Here is a 10,296-nt window from a genome sequence, read left to right as displayed (position 1 = left end):
GGTCCACTTCTAGCCCGTGGGAGGGTGGAAATGGGGGGAAATGTTACCTTTTAAGAGCATCAATGAGGAGTTGCCCACATTATATGGCCAGAAATCAGTCGGATGATCACACCAGAAGCTGAAAAATACTGTCTTTCTTCAGGGTGCCCAGGGGCCCAGCTGAAAATGCAAATAAATATTTATTTGGCTGTGTCGGGTCTTAGTTGTGGCATGCGGGCTTTTCCTTGCGGCGCTCGGGCTTCTCTCTAGCTGTGGTGCGCGGGCTTAGTTGCCCCGAGGCACATGGGGTCTTAGTTCCCTGATCAGGGACTGAACCCACGTCTCCTGCATTGGAAGGCGGATTCTTAACCACTGGACCACCAGGGAAGTCCCAGGAATTCATTTTTATTCCCTTTAAGTTGTCCTTTAAATCATTCCATCTTGTAGTCAACTTTTAGTAAATTTAAACTGATCTATCACTATGAAGTTTGATGAAGTACATACATTTGACTTTATTTCTAGTCTTAAATGTTAAAACGTTTTAAAATGAGAAGAAAACTCTGTGCAAGGGGCCTTCATGATGGTGGGAAGTGGCTGGTCTTCACTTCCACCCAAGACATTCTGAAATACCAGGCTTAATCATGGACATGGTGGGGGGACTGGGTTAGAGAGTTAGAAATATATTCTTAACCTAATTCAGGTGACAGAGGAAAGGGCTGAAGCCTTCTTTCTGGCCGACTAAAGGAACTTTTTGAAATTGCCGAAAGGTAGAAGTATAGTCTGGGTGCCTCCATTGTGTCTTGTATGACTTGGGGGTTCAGTGGCGCCCCCTCTACAAATTAGAGTCAACGTGCTTCCGTGGGGCCTCCTTTGACTATATGAACAAACTGAAACACTGAACTCCTTGGAAGGATGGATGCCAAGTAGGTACTAGAACAGCCACTGTTACCAAATGTCCTTTTCTCAGTTTTCACCTGTTTTCAGCGCTACTTTCTACCCTTCAACCCAGGCTCTTGCTTATTCAGAGTAGCTGACATCTGCAAGGGATCCGTTGGAAGCTTTGAAACGAACTCAGTCCTGCTCATGTATCAATGGCTAGTAGACCTCTAACCAGTTCAGAGTTATAAACATTGTTAAAAGAAGATGCTTGTTATCTAAATTAATCTTTGCCTCGAGGCAGCCAAGCACATCAAAAGGAAAATTTCCTGTTAGGGTAGGAGATCACTGGGTCAGGGCGGTCACCTTACAAATAGGCTAGTCCTCTTTGGGAATCTTTCCTCTAATCAAGTCCCCTAAAATATTGCTGGGTTTCCGCAGTTGATTTCATTCCTCCACTCCTGATGCTGCAGAGCCTCTAAGCACCAGCATTTGTTTTTCCATCCCCCTCCTACCCAATGATTTCCATGGCAGCAGTAGTTGCCTTGAGAGGGGGAGAAAGGTGTCAAAGCTGTCTTTGTTAACTGTGGGTTTATCTATAAATTGGGAGTGGTTTTTCCTAAAAAAAACAAAGCTTAATAAGCAAATAAAAGGAATAAGAGTAAAACAACTATAAACTAGGATTCAAGTCATTTGTCTTCCTAAACGTCTGTGGTTAGCAATACAGTGTAACTTTGACTTTCCTTATGTAATATCAGCACATGTATGTATCGTGGTGGTGAGACAGGCTGGGACCTCGGACCATTTGCTGCAGTGCCGCCGTGCTTGCACCTGGACACACCTCTCCTTGAGCAACAAAACATAAAGAAACTATATGGGACTAAAAATAACTGCATGCATGAGCAGGTGGGGTAAATTCTGGACCCAAAATATACAAAGAGACCAAAAAACCCAGCTGCCACTTTCTAAGAGCCTGGAGCAAAAACAGGCGTGTTGGGAGCAAAAGCAGGGTACTGAGCATGGCCCCTGTGCGCAGCACCACCTAAGAGGTGGGCAAACCACCTAAGCTACGCCTCCAGCCCAACCCCTGGACACATCCCTACCTTCACCCCCTATAAAGAACAAGTTCGCCCCCCTCGGGGAGCGGGGAGTGAGCAAGCAATGGAACCTGTTGTTTGTTCTCGCTCCCCCGTGCTGCAGCAGGGGCCCCAATAAAGCCTCGCCTAAATTTCTTGTCTGGCCTCTAGAGACAGGAAATTGTCTTCCCCTCTACTGATTGGGGAAGGCCAAGAACTCTGGTTGGTAACAGTGGGAAGAGTCTGGAAGCTAGGACAGGTCTAAGCAGGCAAGGGTTTAGGACCAGAGGTCAGCTGTAGCAGCAAGGAGCAGTTATCTGGACCAGCGCTAATTATCTCAGCCCAGAGGTATTCACACTCAACTTTGTTTATCATTTCACAGGAAGTGGGTGATCGTAGTCAGATGCCACATACAAACTTGGAAGGGTTGAGGCCGGGAGCAGAGGGTGGGATTATCTGAATGGAGATTATCAGAATGGAGAAACTAAGAGTATACTACAGAAGTAAACATATTTTTGCTTCTGCCCTGGTCATTATCCCAGGACAACTTCAGTGGGATTGCTGTGAAGCTAGAGCTTCAACCAGTCACTGCGAAGGAGCATATTCCATCACGACCTCAACTCATTGCCTGTATTCTGTCGGCGATATCTGTCCTCCTGTGGGTCCTGTGTCCTTTTTTAAGACACGCTCATCTTCTTTCTGATTAGGCCGCCCCAAACTCTCTACACAGGCTTCTTTTTGGCCAATCAAAAAGAAACCCTCAGCAATGTGGCTTCACAGACCCTGCAGTTCGTTTCCCTGGTGACCCAACTGCACTGCTGCAGAATTGCTCTTTCCAAATATACAAAACTTCTTTTTTTTTTTATCATTTTGGCCGCACCACACAGCATATGGGATCTCAGTTCCTCAGCCTGGGCTTGCACTCAGGCCACGGCAGTGAAAGCGCTGAATCCCAACCACTAGACCACCAGGGAACTCCCAAAACTTATGTTTTGAATAGAACAACTTTAAGTAAACACACACTTACTTATTTACAATGGCATTTTTATTTTTAAACAAAATTTTGGACATTAAAAAATGCCAAGATATCACTCAGATGGTGTAGTGGATGTGTGGAGGGCCAACTAGAGGCCCCCTTCGGAACTGAGGCACTCACCCCCCTGGCTGCTGGGAGCGTCGGCAGTTGAGGGCTCTCATCTGAGTCTGTCTGCAGGAATTACCCTCAGTCAACAAAAGGGCTTATGGTCACAGCCCCTCCCCAGAGGCAGTCCACAACCAGTGACCTCCTTGCCTGAAGACAGGACAACTCTGGAGGACTGTAGGAGCTGCACAGCTCCTGGTGGGATCAGCCAGGGCCTTTGTGACATCATAAGTCACCTCTCCCCTGCCCAGTAGAAGTCCTGCCCTCAAACCTCCATCTCAGACAGTCAGTCTCCCAGGGAATCCAAGTGAAGACAGATGAGAATTTCCTAATCAGCTTGCAGCTGATGCAAGAGCTTCAAGGAGTGGCGACAGAGACAGGGTCAGCCCGTAGGACCCAGAGGTGAGATATGGAGAAAACAGGAAGCCAATAATCACTGGCCTCTTATGCCTGTTGGCTTACGGTCAAAGTCACGTCTCTCACTCAGAAGGGCTTCCCCTTCACACATCACCCTGACTTTGGGAGGAGGAGAAAGCACCTGGCAGGCTTCTGCCTCCTCATTGTGGCAGGGACACAGATGACGCATGGGAGAGAGAGGGAAAGAAGACTTTTCGTCCCTTGAAAGCCGGAGGCCAACTGAAGCTGAATGGAGAAGCTCGGCCTCTGGGAACAGGGTATCACAGCTGGAGGGGAGCTGATGGAAGGTGAAGACTCACTTTATAACTTTTCTCAACTCTTGTTCGATGGGAGCATGAGTGTGAGAGGGGAAGTAGGAGGAAATAATACCAAAAACAACTATAATATTAAGCATCGTGATACTCAAATGTATTTTTAGTCACTTATTGATGCTAATGAAACCCAGAGCGATCAGAACTGAAAGGTGGGCAACCAGGAGCCTCAGGAATGGATTTCCTCATCGCTCTTTGCTACAGATGTTAGCCAGCATTCAGCCTTCCATTTTGACATAAATCCTGTCCTACTCCGATTCCTCACAGAATCACCCCACATTTAAAAAAAAGTTAGAATAGGGCCTTTAAAAACAACCTTGGGTTAGCCCATGTAAATGAGTTTCACATTGCACAACAGATATATTTATGTAAATTTAGTTATGTAATAATGACTAATTAAAGGCATTATAAAGTCCTTTCATCTATGTTCCCTCATTTACCCTTTACAACAATATACGGCAGGGGAGAAAACTGAAGTTCAAAGATGTCAGTGGGTGGTCCCGGGCCTCTCAGTAAGTGGATGAACTTGGACTTAAACTTGGGTCTACAGGCAATAAGCCTGTTATTTCCTTCCCTTAAAATAGCACTAGAAGAATTTACCTTCCAGAAGACTCCTCTATGAGTCTGTTTGTTCTCTGTATAAATCTGGATGTTCACCTATTACAAGGTGGGGGGCACCTGCTTTCTCTGAAGGAACACCCATTGCAAAACTTTCTCGTAAGAAAACGACCAATGGGGCTTCCCTGGTGGTGCAGTGGTTGAGAGTCCGCCTGCCGATGCAGGGGACACGGGTTCGTGCCCCGGTCCGGGAGGATCCCACATGCCGCGGAGCGGCTGGGCCCGTGAGCCATGGCCGCTGGGCCTGTGCGTCCGGAGCCTGTGCTCCGCAACGGGAGAGGCCACAGCAGTGAGAGGCCCGCGTACCGCAAAAAAAAAAAAAAAAAAAGAAAACGACCAACGAAGAAACAATCTCTGTGGCGCTCAGGTGAGTGGGCGATTGGCATTCACTGAGATTTCCAAACTTGGCTAACTGGCTTGCTGTGGGACACCAGAATTGCCCACATTCCTGAAGAAATGTCCTAGACATGTTTTACCGCAGAACCAACACACACGGTGGGAGGGGATGCTCCCCGAGGAGAGAAGCAGCTGGGGGACAGGAGGTGCCGTAGAGGAGGGGCTGCAAGGGAGGCCTGGACACTCCAGCTATTAGTGAGGCAGGCCCAGAGGGTTCTGGAAGAATAGAGGAGCCAGTGTGAAACCAGGCCCTATCCAGCCCCACCTCATTTAATCCTCACTCCGCTGCTATGAGATGAGTTTTCCTTTTGTTTCAAACGTGGAACCCGAGGCTTGGAGAGGCTGAGTTGTCACAGGTCAGAACAATAAGTGGGATTTGAGCCCAGGTCTCTGACTCCAAATCTGCTGTTTTTAATCACTCGGTTCTATTGAGTCTGGAGGTAGGAAGGATAATGAACTGCACTGCATATTTAAAATATTTCTCCAACATTTACTCAGTGGAAAGGTCCAGGATGAGAGGGACAGGTTGATGAGGGGGCAGCACCCAGCGTGGATACTTCCCTCAGCAGACAAATTCCTGCAGTCAGCATCCCCTCCCTCCTTGCGAGGCAGTCGGGGGCAGCACTGTGCTCCCCTGAGCTCCCCTGAGCTCCCCTGAGTTGGGAGGTATGTCTTCTCCATCCTAATTAGCCCATCAGAGTATCCCTTATAAAAACAAGCCGCTCAGTGCCTGAGTGGCGGCCTCATAAACAGCACCGCCAGGAACGTGGTGGTGCTGAAGGCTGGATCCCAGGCGCTGCCGCTGCTCCCCATGTGGTCACCGCAGACCACATCCGTGGACACTCTGGAAAAGTCTCACATTCTGTCTCCTGGCTTCGTTCTTTTTTTTTTTTTTGCGGTACGCGGGCCTCTCACTGTTGTGGCCTCTCCCGCTACGGAGTACAGGCTCCGGACGTGCAGGCTCAGCGGCCATGGCTCACAGGCCCAGCCGCTCCGCGGCACGTGGGATCCTCCCGGACTGGGGCACGAACCCACGTCCCCTGCATCAGCAGGCGGACTCTCAACCACTGCGCCACCAGGGAAGCCCCTGGCTTCGTTCCTTACGGCCTGCTCCTAGGCTCTGCTCAGGGCTGGCAGCCTGCCTGGGAGTGCTGGCTCCACCTGGTCCTCCTCCACCTGGCCAGGCCACTCCTGTTCCACGGCAGGGGTGCAGGAACCCTCCTCTCTGCCAGGAGAACAGGAGCTGAGGGGACCTGGTGCTTGCTACCTTCTTGGGTGGCTTCCTCCCAGGAGACATCCCCTGCTTCTCCTCAGAATGCCAAGAGCCCCAGGAAATCAAAGGACATCCTGCATCTATCCACCTTAATCTGTAAGAAGTTTGGATTATAGGGGAACCATCTTCCAGGAAGTGTGCCCCAGGATTTGCACAACATGGTAAATAACCAATGGCCTATTCTCTTCATTTGATTTACTGTCTGTAATCATCTACGTGTTTTATTGAGGCTGAAGTCCATGGAATTTTGTTGAATAGGACTTGAACTGAATATTTTTTATTTTATATTATTTGTTTATTTACTTTTGGCCTCACCATGCAGCTTGCAGGATCTTAGTTCCCTGACCAGGGATCGAACCTGGACCCTCGGTGGTGAAAGCACTGAGTTTTAACCACTGGACCTCCAGGGAAGTCCATGAACTGAATATTTTTTAAAACTATAATTTTATACAGTCATTCAGACAGTTTTCCATCAAGGAATTAGTATTCTACCAGAATTCAGTTCACAATGGTGCAAATCTTACTGGACCCAAGCCAATTTCAACATTTAGGAAAAGGTAAGCTAAAAGATTGTGCACAGGTGATGTGGGTATGTGGGAATAAAGAAGAGAAATGGGAAAAGATGACCAGAGGTGACTGGCAAGGAAGGAAGACTCAGGAGAAGCCTGCATCTGCTATGATGTGCTTATCAGAAGGCTGGTAATTATTGGGAGAAAGGAAACACAAAAGATGAATATTCTGTCTAGGAGGTAAGCCAGCCTAGAGGTGTCGAGGAGCCTGTCCTAATCTATGTAAAGCAGGAAGGGTGATCACCTGGTATTCACAAGATTCATCTGAGCTCTAAAGATGTGCAGGTTATTCCATGAATGAGAGACTCTGGAAGAACACTCGGCTGGTGCTGGCAGAGTTTGAACTTCCTGGTGGAAGTTGGACCAGCCCAGCCTGCAGATGTGTACATAACTTCCCAATGCCTACTGGTGGGTTTGAACAAATTCCATGAAGATATAAATCAGCTAACACTATAAAGGAGTGTCATGAAGGCCAGGGGAAGATGCTGGTGCAGTGGGTCTGGCCACCACAGTGGCAGGCAGGCAGGTTTGGAACATCTGACTGTGAATGGAACATCTGAATTCTACTGTGTTATCCATCATGATGTCGATTTTCCCTTACCTTGTTCTGGAATAAGTCTCTCATGCATAATAAGCCGATACTCTAATAATGATTTAATTAATGGTCTTCCAATTTCCTTAGGAAAGAGAAATTAAATTCGTTAATTAAAGTGGGAAAATGAAGGAAAGAAAAAGCAAGTGGATTAGCTAAGATCTCACAGCTCAGTGACACCTAACTTGAGATTTTTGACTTAGTAAATGGACCAAAGGAATGTATCCTGATGTCTTCTCTCCCTGTATCAGCTTCTTTCCACTCAAAATGTTGGGGTGACCAGCAGGATTCTTGTTTTTTTTCTGGTCCTTTAAGAAAGCAAAGGGCAATTTTTTGTACACAAATGTTCATAGTAGCATTATACGTAATAATCCAAAGTGGAATCAATCTAAATGTCTGTCAACTGAAGGATAGTCGAACAAAAAGAGGATATCATACAATGCAATATCATTCAGTCATAAAAATGAATTAAGGTCTGATACATACTACAATATGGATGAATTTTGAAAACATTATGCTAAGATAAAGAAGTCAGTCCAAAAGACCACATTTGTATGAATCCATCTGTATGGAATAGAGTAGAATCTATATGGAAATGTCCAGAATAGGCAAATCTACAGAAACAGAAAGTTGATTATTGGTTGCCTTGGGCTGAGGAACTTAGGGGTGAGGGGGTGATACAGGGTTACTTTTTTTTTTTTTTTTTTGTGGTATGCGGGCCTCTCACTGTCGTGGCCTCTCCCGTTGCGGAGCACAGGCTCCGGACGCGCAGGCTCAGCGGCCGTGGCTCACGGGCCCAGCCGCTCCGCGGCACGTGGGATCTTCCCGGACTGGGGCACGAACCCGTGTCCCCTGCATCGGCAGGCGGATTCTCAACCACTGCGTCACCAGGGAAGCCCAGGGTTACTTTTTTTAAAATTAATTAATTTATTGTTGGCCGTGTTGGGTCTTTGCTGCTGTGCGCGGGCTTTCTCTAGTTGTGGCGAGTGGGGCTACTCTTCGTTGTGGTGTGTGGGCTTCTCATTGCGGCGGCTTCTCTTGTTGCGGAGCACGGGCTCTAGGCGTGCGGGCTTCAGTAGTTGTGGCTCGTGGGCTCTAGAGCACGGGCTCAGTAGTTGTGGCTTGCGGGCTCTAGAGCGCAGGCTCAGTAGTTGTGAGGCACGGGCTTAGTTGCTCCATGGCATGTGGGATCTTCCCGGATCAGGGCTAGAACCTGTGTCCCCTGCATTGGCAGGTGGATTCTTAACCACTGCGCCACAGGGAAGTCCCCAGGATTTCTTTCTGAAATGATGAAAATGTTCTAAAATTGACTGTGCTGATGGTTTTGCAACTCTGTGAAAACACTAAAAATCATTGAATTGTACACTTTCAGTGGGTGAATTGTATGTTAACTATATCTCAATAAAATGGTTAAAAACCAGTAAGGAGAGACCATTAGTAAGATGTGGGGTGTTGCCGATGGGAAGCCTCAGTTTTTTTTGGACTTCTTGGCATAGTCCTGGGACCAGAGCTGAATGCCAGTGCAAGGGGTGAAGGAGAGAGCCTGGACTGGACACACTGGAGGCTGAAGCCAGTAGGCATTCAATAACTGAATGAACAAGTATTGAAATTCCTGCCTCTTTGTTAAGGCCCAATCAGTGAGGAGGGAGAGAAAAGAGTTTGGCTTAAGTCTTAGGATTTGGAGCTGGGAAGCATTTCTGAGGGTGGCCCAAAGCAATTTTGAAGTAAGGTTTTAATAGAACCAACACTACTGTATATTCACACATCTCTTACTCCTCAGAGAGTACTGCCTCTGGGGCCTCATTCGAGGTCTTGGTGCTGAGGGGTTGAGAGGGGGAGGCCTTCATTTGGTACCCAACATGGAAACCTGGAACGGGAAACCAGCTGCCCTGAGAAATGTCATCTCCCATTGTAGCGTGTGGCATTATAAGTTAAACGTGAAGATTTCTCCAGCAGCAAAGCTCACCAAACACTGAAATGAGTCATCTCTGGGAAGATGTGGAAACCTTTATGTATGAGGACACAGGGGAGTTAGATACAACCCATTATGAGACTGGGACGTGGATTATTTGGCCTCTGGAAAGCCCGCGGTCAATGGAGGCTGCAATTTCACCTGCTGAGGGATCAAGTTCAGGTGTGGTCTAGTGGGATGAACACAGTCAAATGGGTCATTTCACTCAAGTTTTAAACCGGCTCTTGCTACATTAATTTATTGGGTTATGCTAGGGCAAGACACTTGCGTCTACAAATCTGGTATAAAACTCTGAGCAAGGACTGGTTTTGAAAGAAATGGTGAAGCCATCCTGTGCTTTCCCCATCACCCCTGTACTTCAATTCAACTGTGCTGATGCCCAAGTGCCAGTACTACCCCAATCTAGTCCCTCCCCCTGTCTCTTATTAAGCTGGCTGGTAGAGAAGCTTCAGGAAGAGAATGGCTTAGGCTAAAACCTTCTGATAAACAAATTCATGCTAAGATATGTGTGACTAAGAGTTATTTAATGTGTTGCAATTTAAGAAAGGAAGTCAGTTACCTTAAGGAACAATTTAATGAACCCATACCTCATTACAGTGGAATTTTTTGTTTTGTATGTGTTTTAGGTGGCTGGGCTTTCTGGATGCTTCTTAATTGACCTCAGATCAGCGTATCTCCAACTTTAATGGACACATGAACCACCTGAGACTCTCGTTAAACTTGGCTCTAACTCAGTAGATCTGGGGTGGGGCCTGAGAGTCTGCATTTCTATCAAGCTCCCATGGGGTGCTAACATGGCTAGTAGGGACCACCTTTTGAGGGTCCTTAGTGACCACCACCCTACATTCAGCAATACTAATGCACGCAGGAAGTTGAGCTACTCTTTCTTGGAGTCCCCTCGACAAGTTGTACATCCTTTCATTAGAGCACTTAACACATTGTGTTATAATTATTTGTTTAGGGGCCAGCATCTCTATTACACTGAGAGCTCTCACACAGCAGTGGCTGTGTCTTACTCACCTCCACCTCCAGGTGGTCGGATAAAATCATGAACTCTGAGAGCTCTTACATGGTAT

Source organism: Pseudorca crassidens, chromosome 12, assembly GCF_039906515.1.
Source record: "Pseudorca crassidens isolate mPseCra1 chromosome 12, mPseCra1.hap1, whole genome shotgun sequence".
Taxonomy (NCBI): domain Eukaryota; kingdom Metazoa; phylum Chordata; class Mammalia; order Artiodactyla; family Delphinidae; genus Pseudorca; species Pseudorca crassidens.
The sequence above is the reverse complement of the archived record's forward strand: the minus strand, read 5'-3'. Positions refer to the sequence as shown.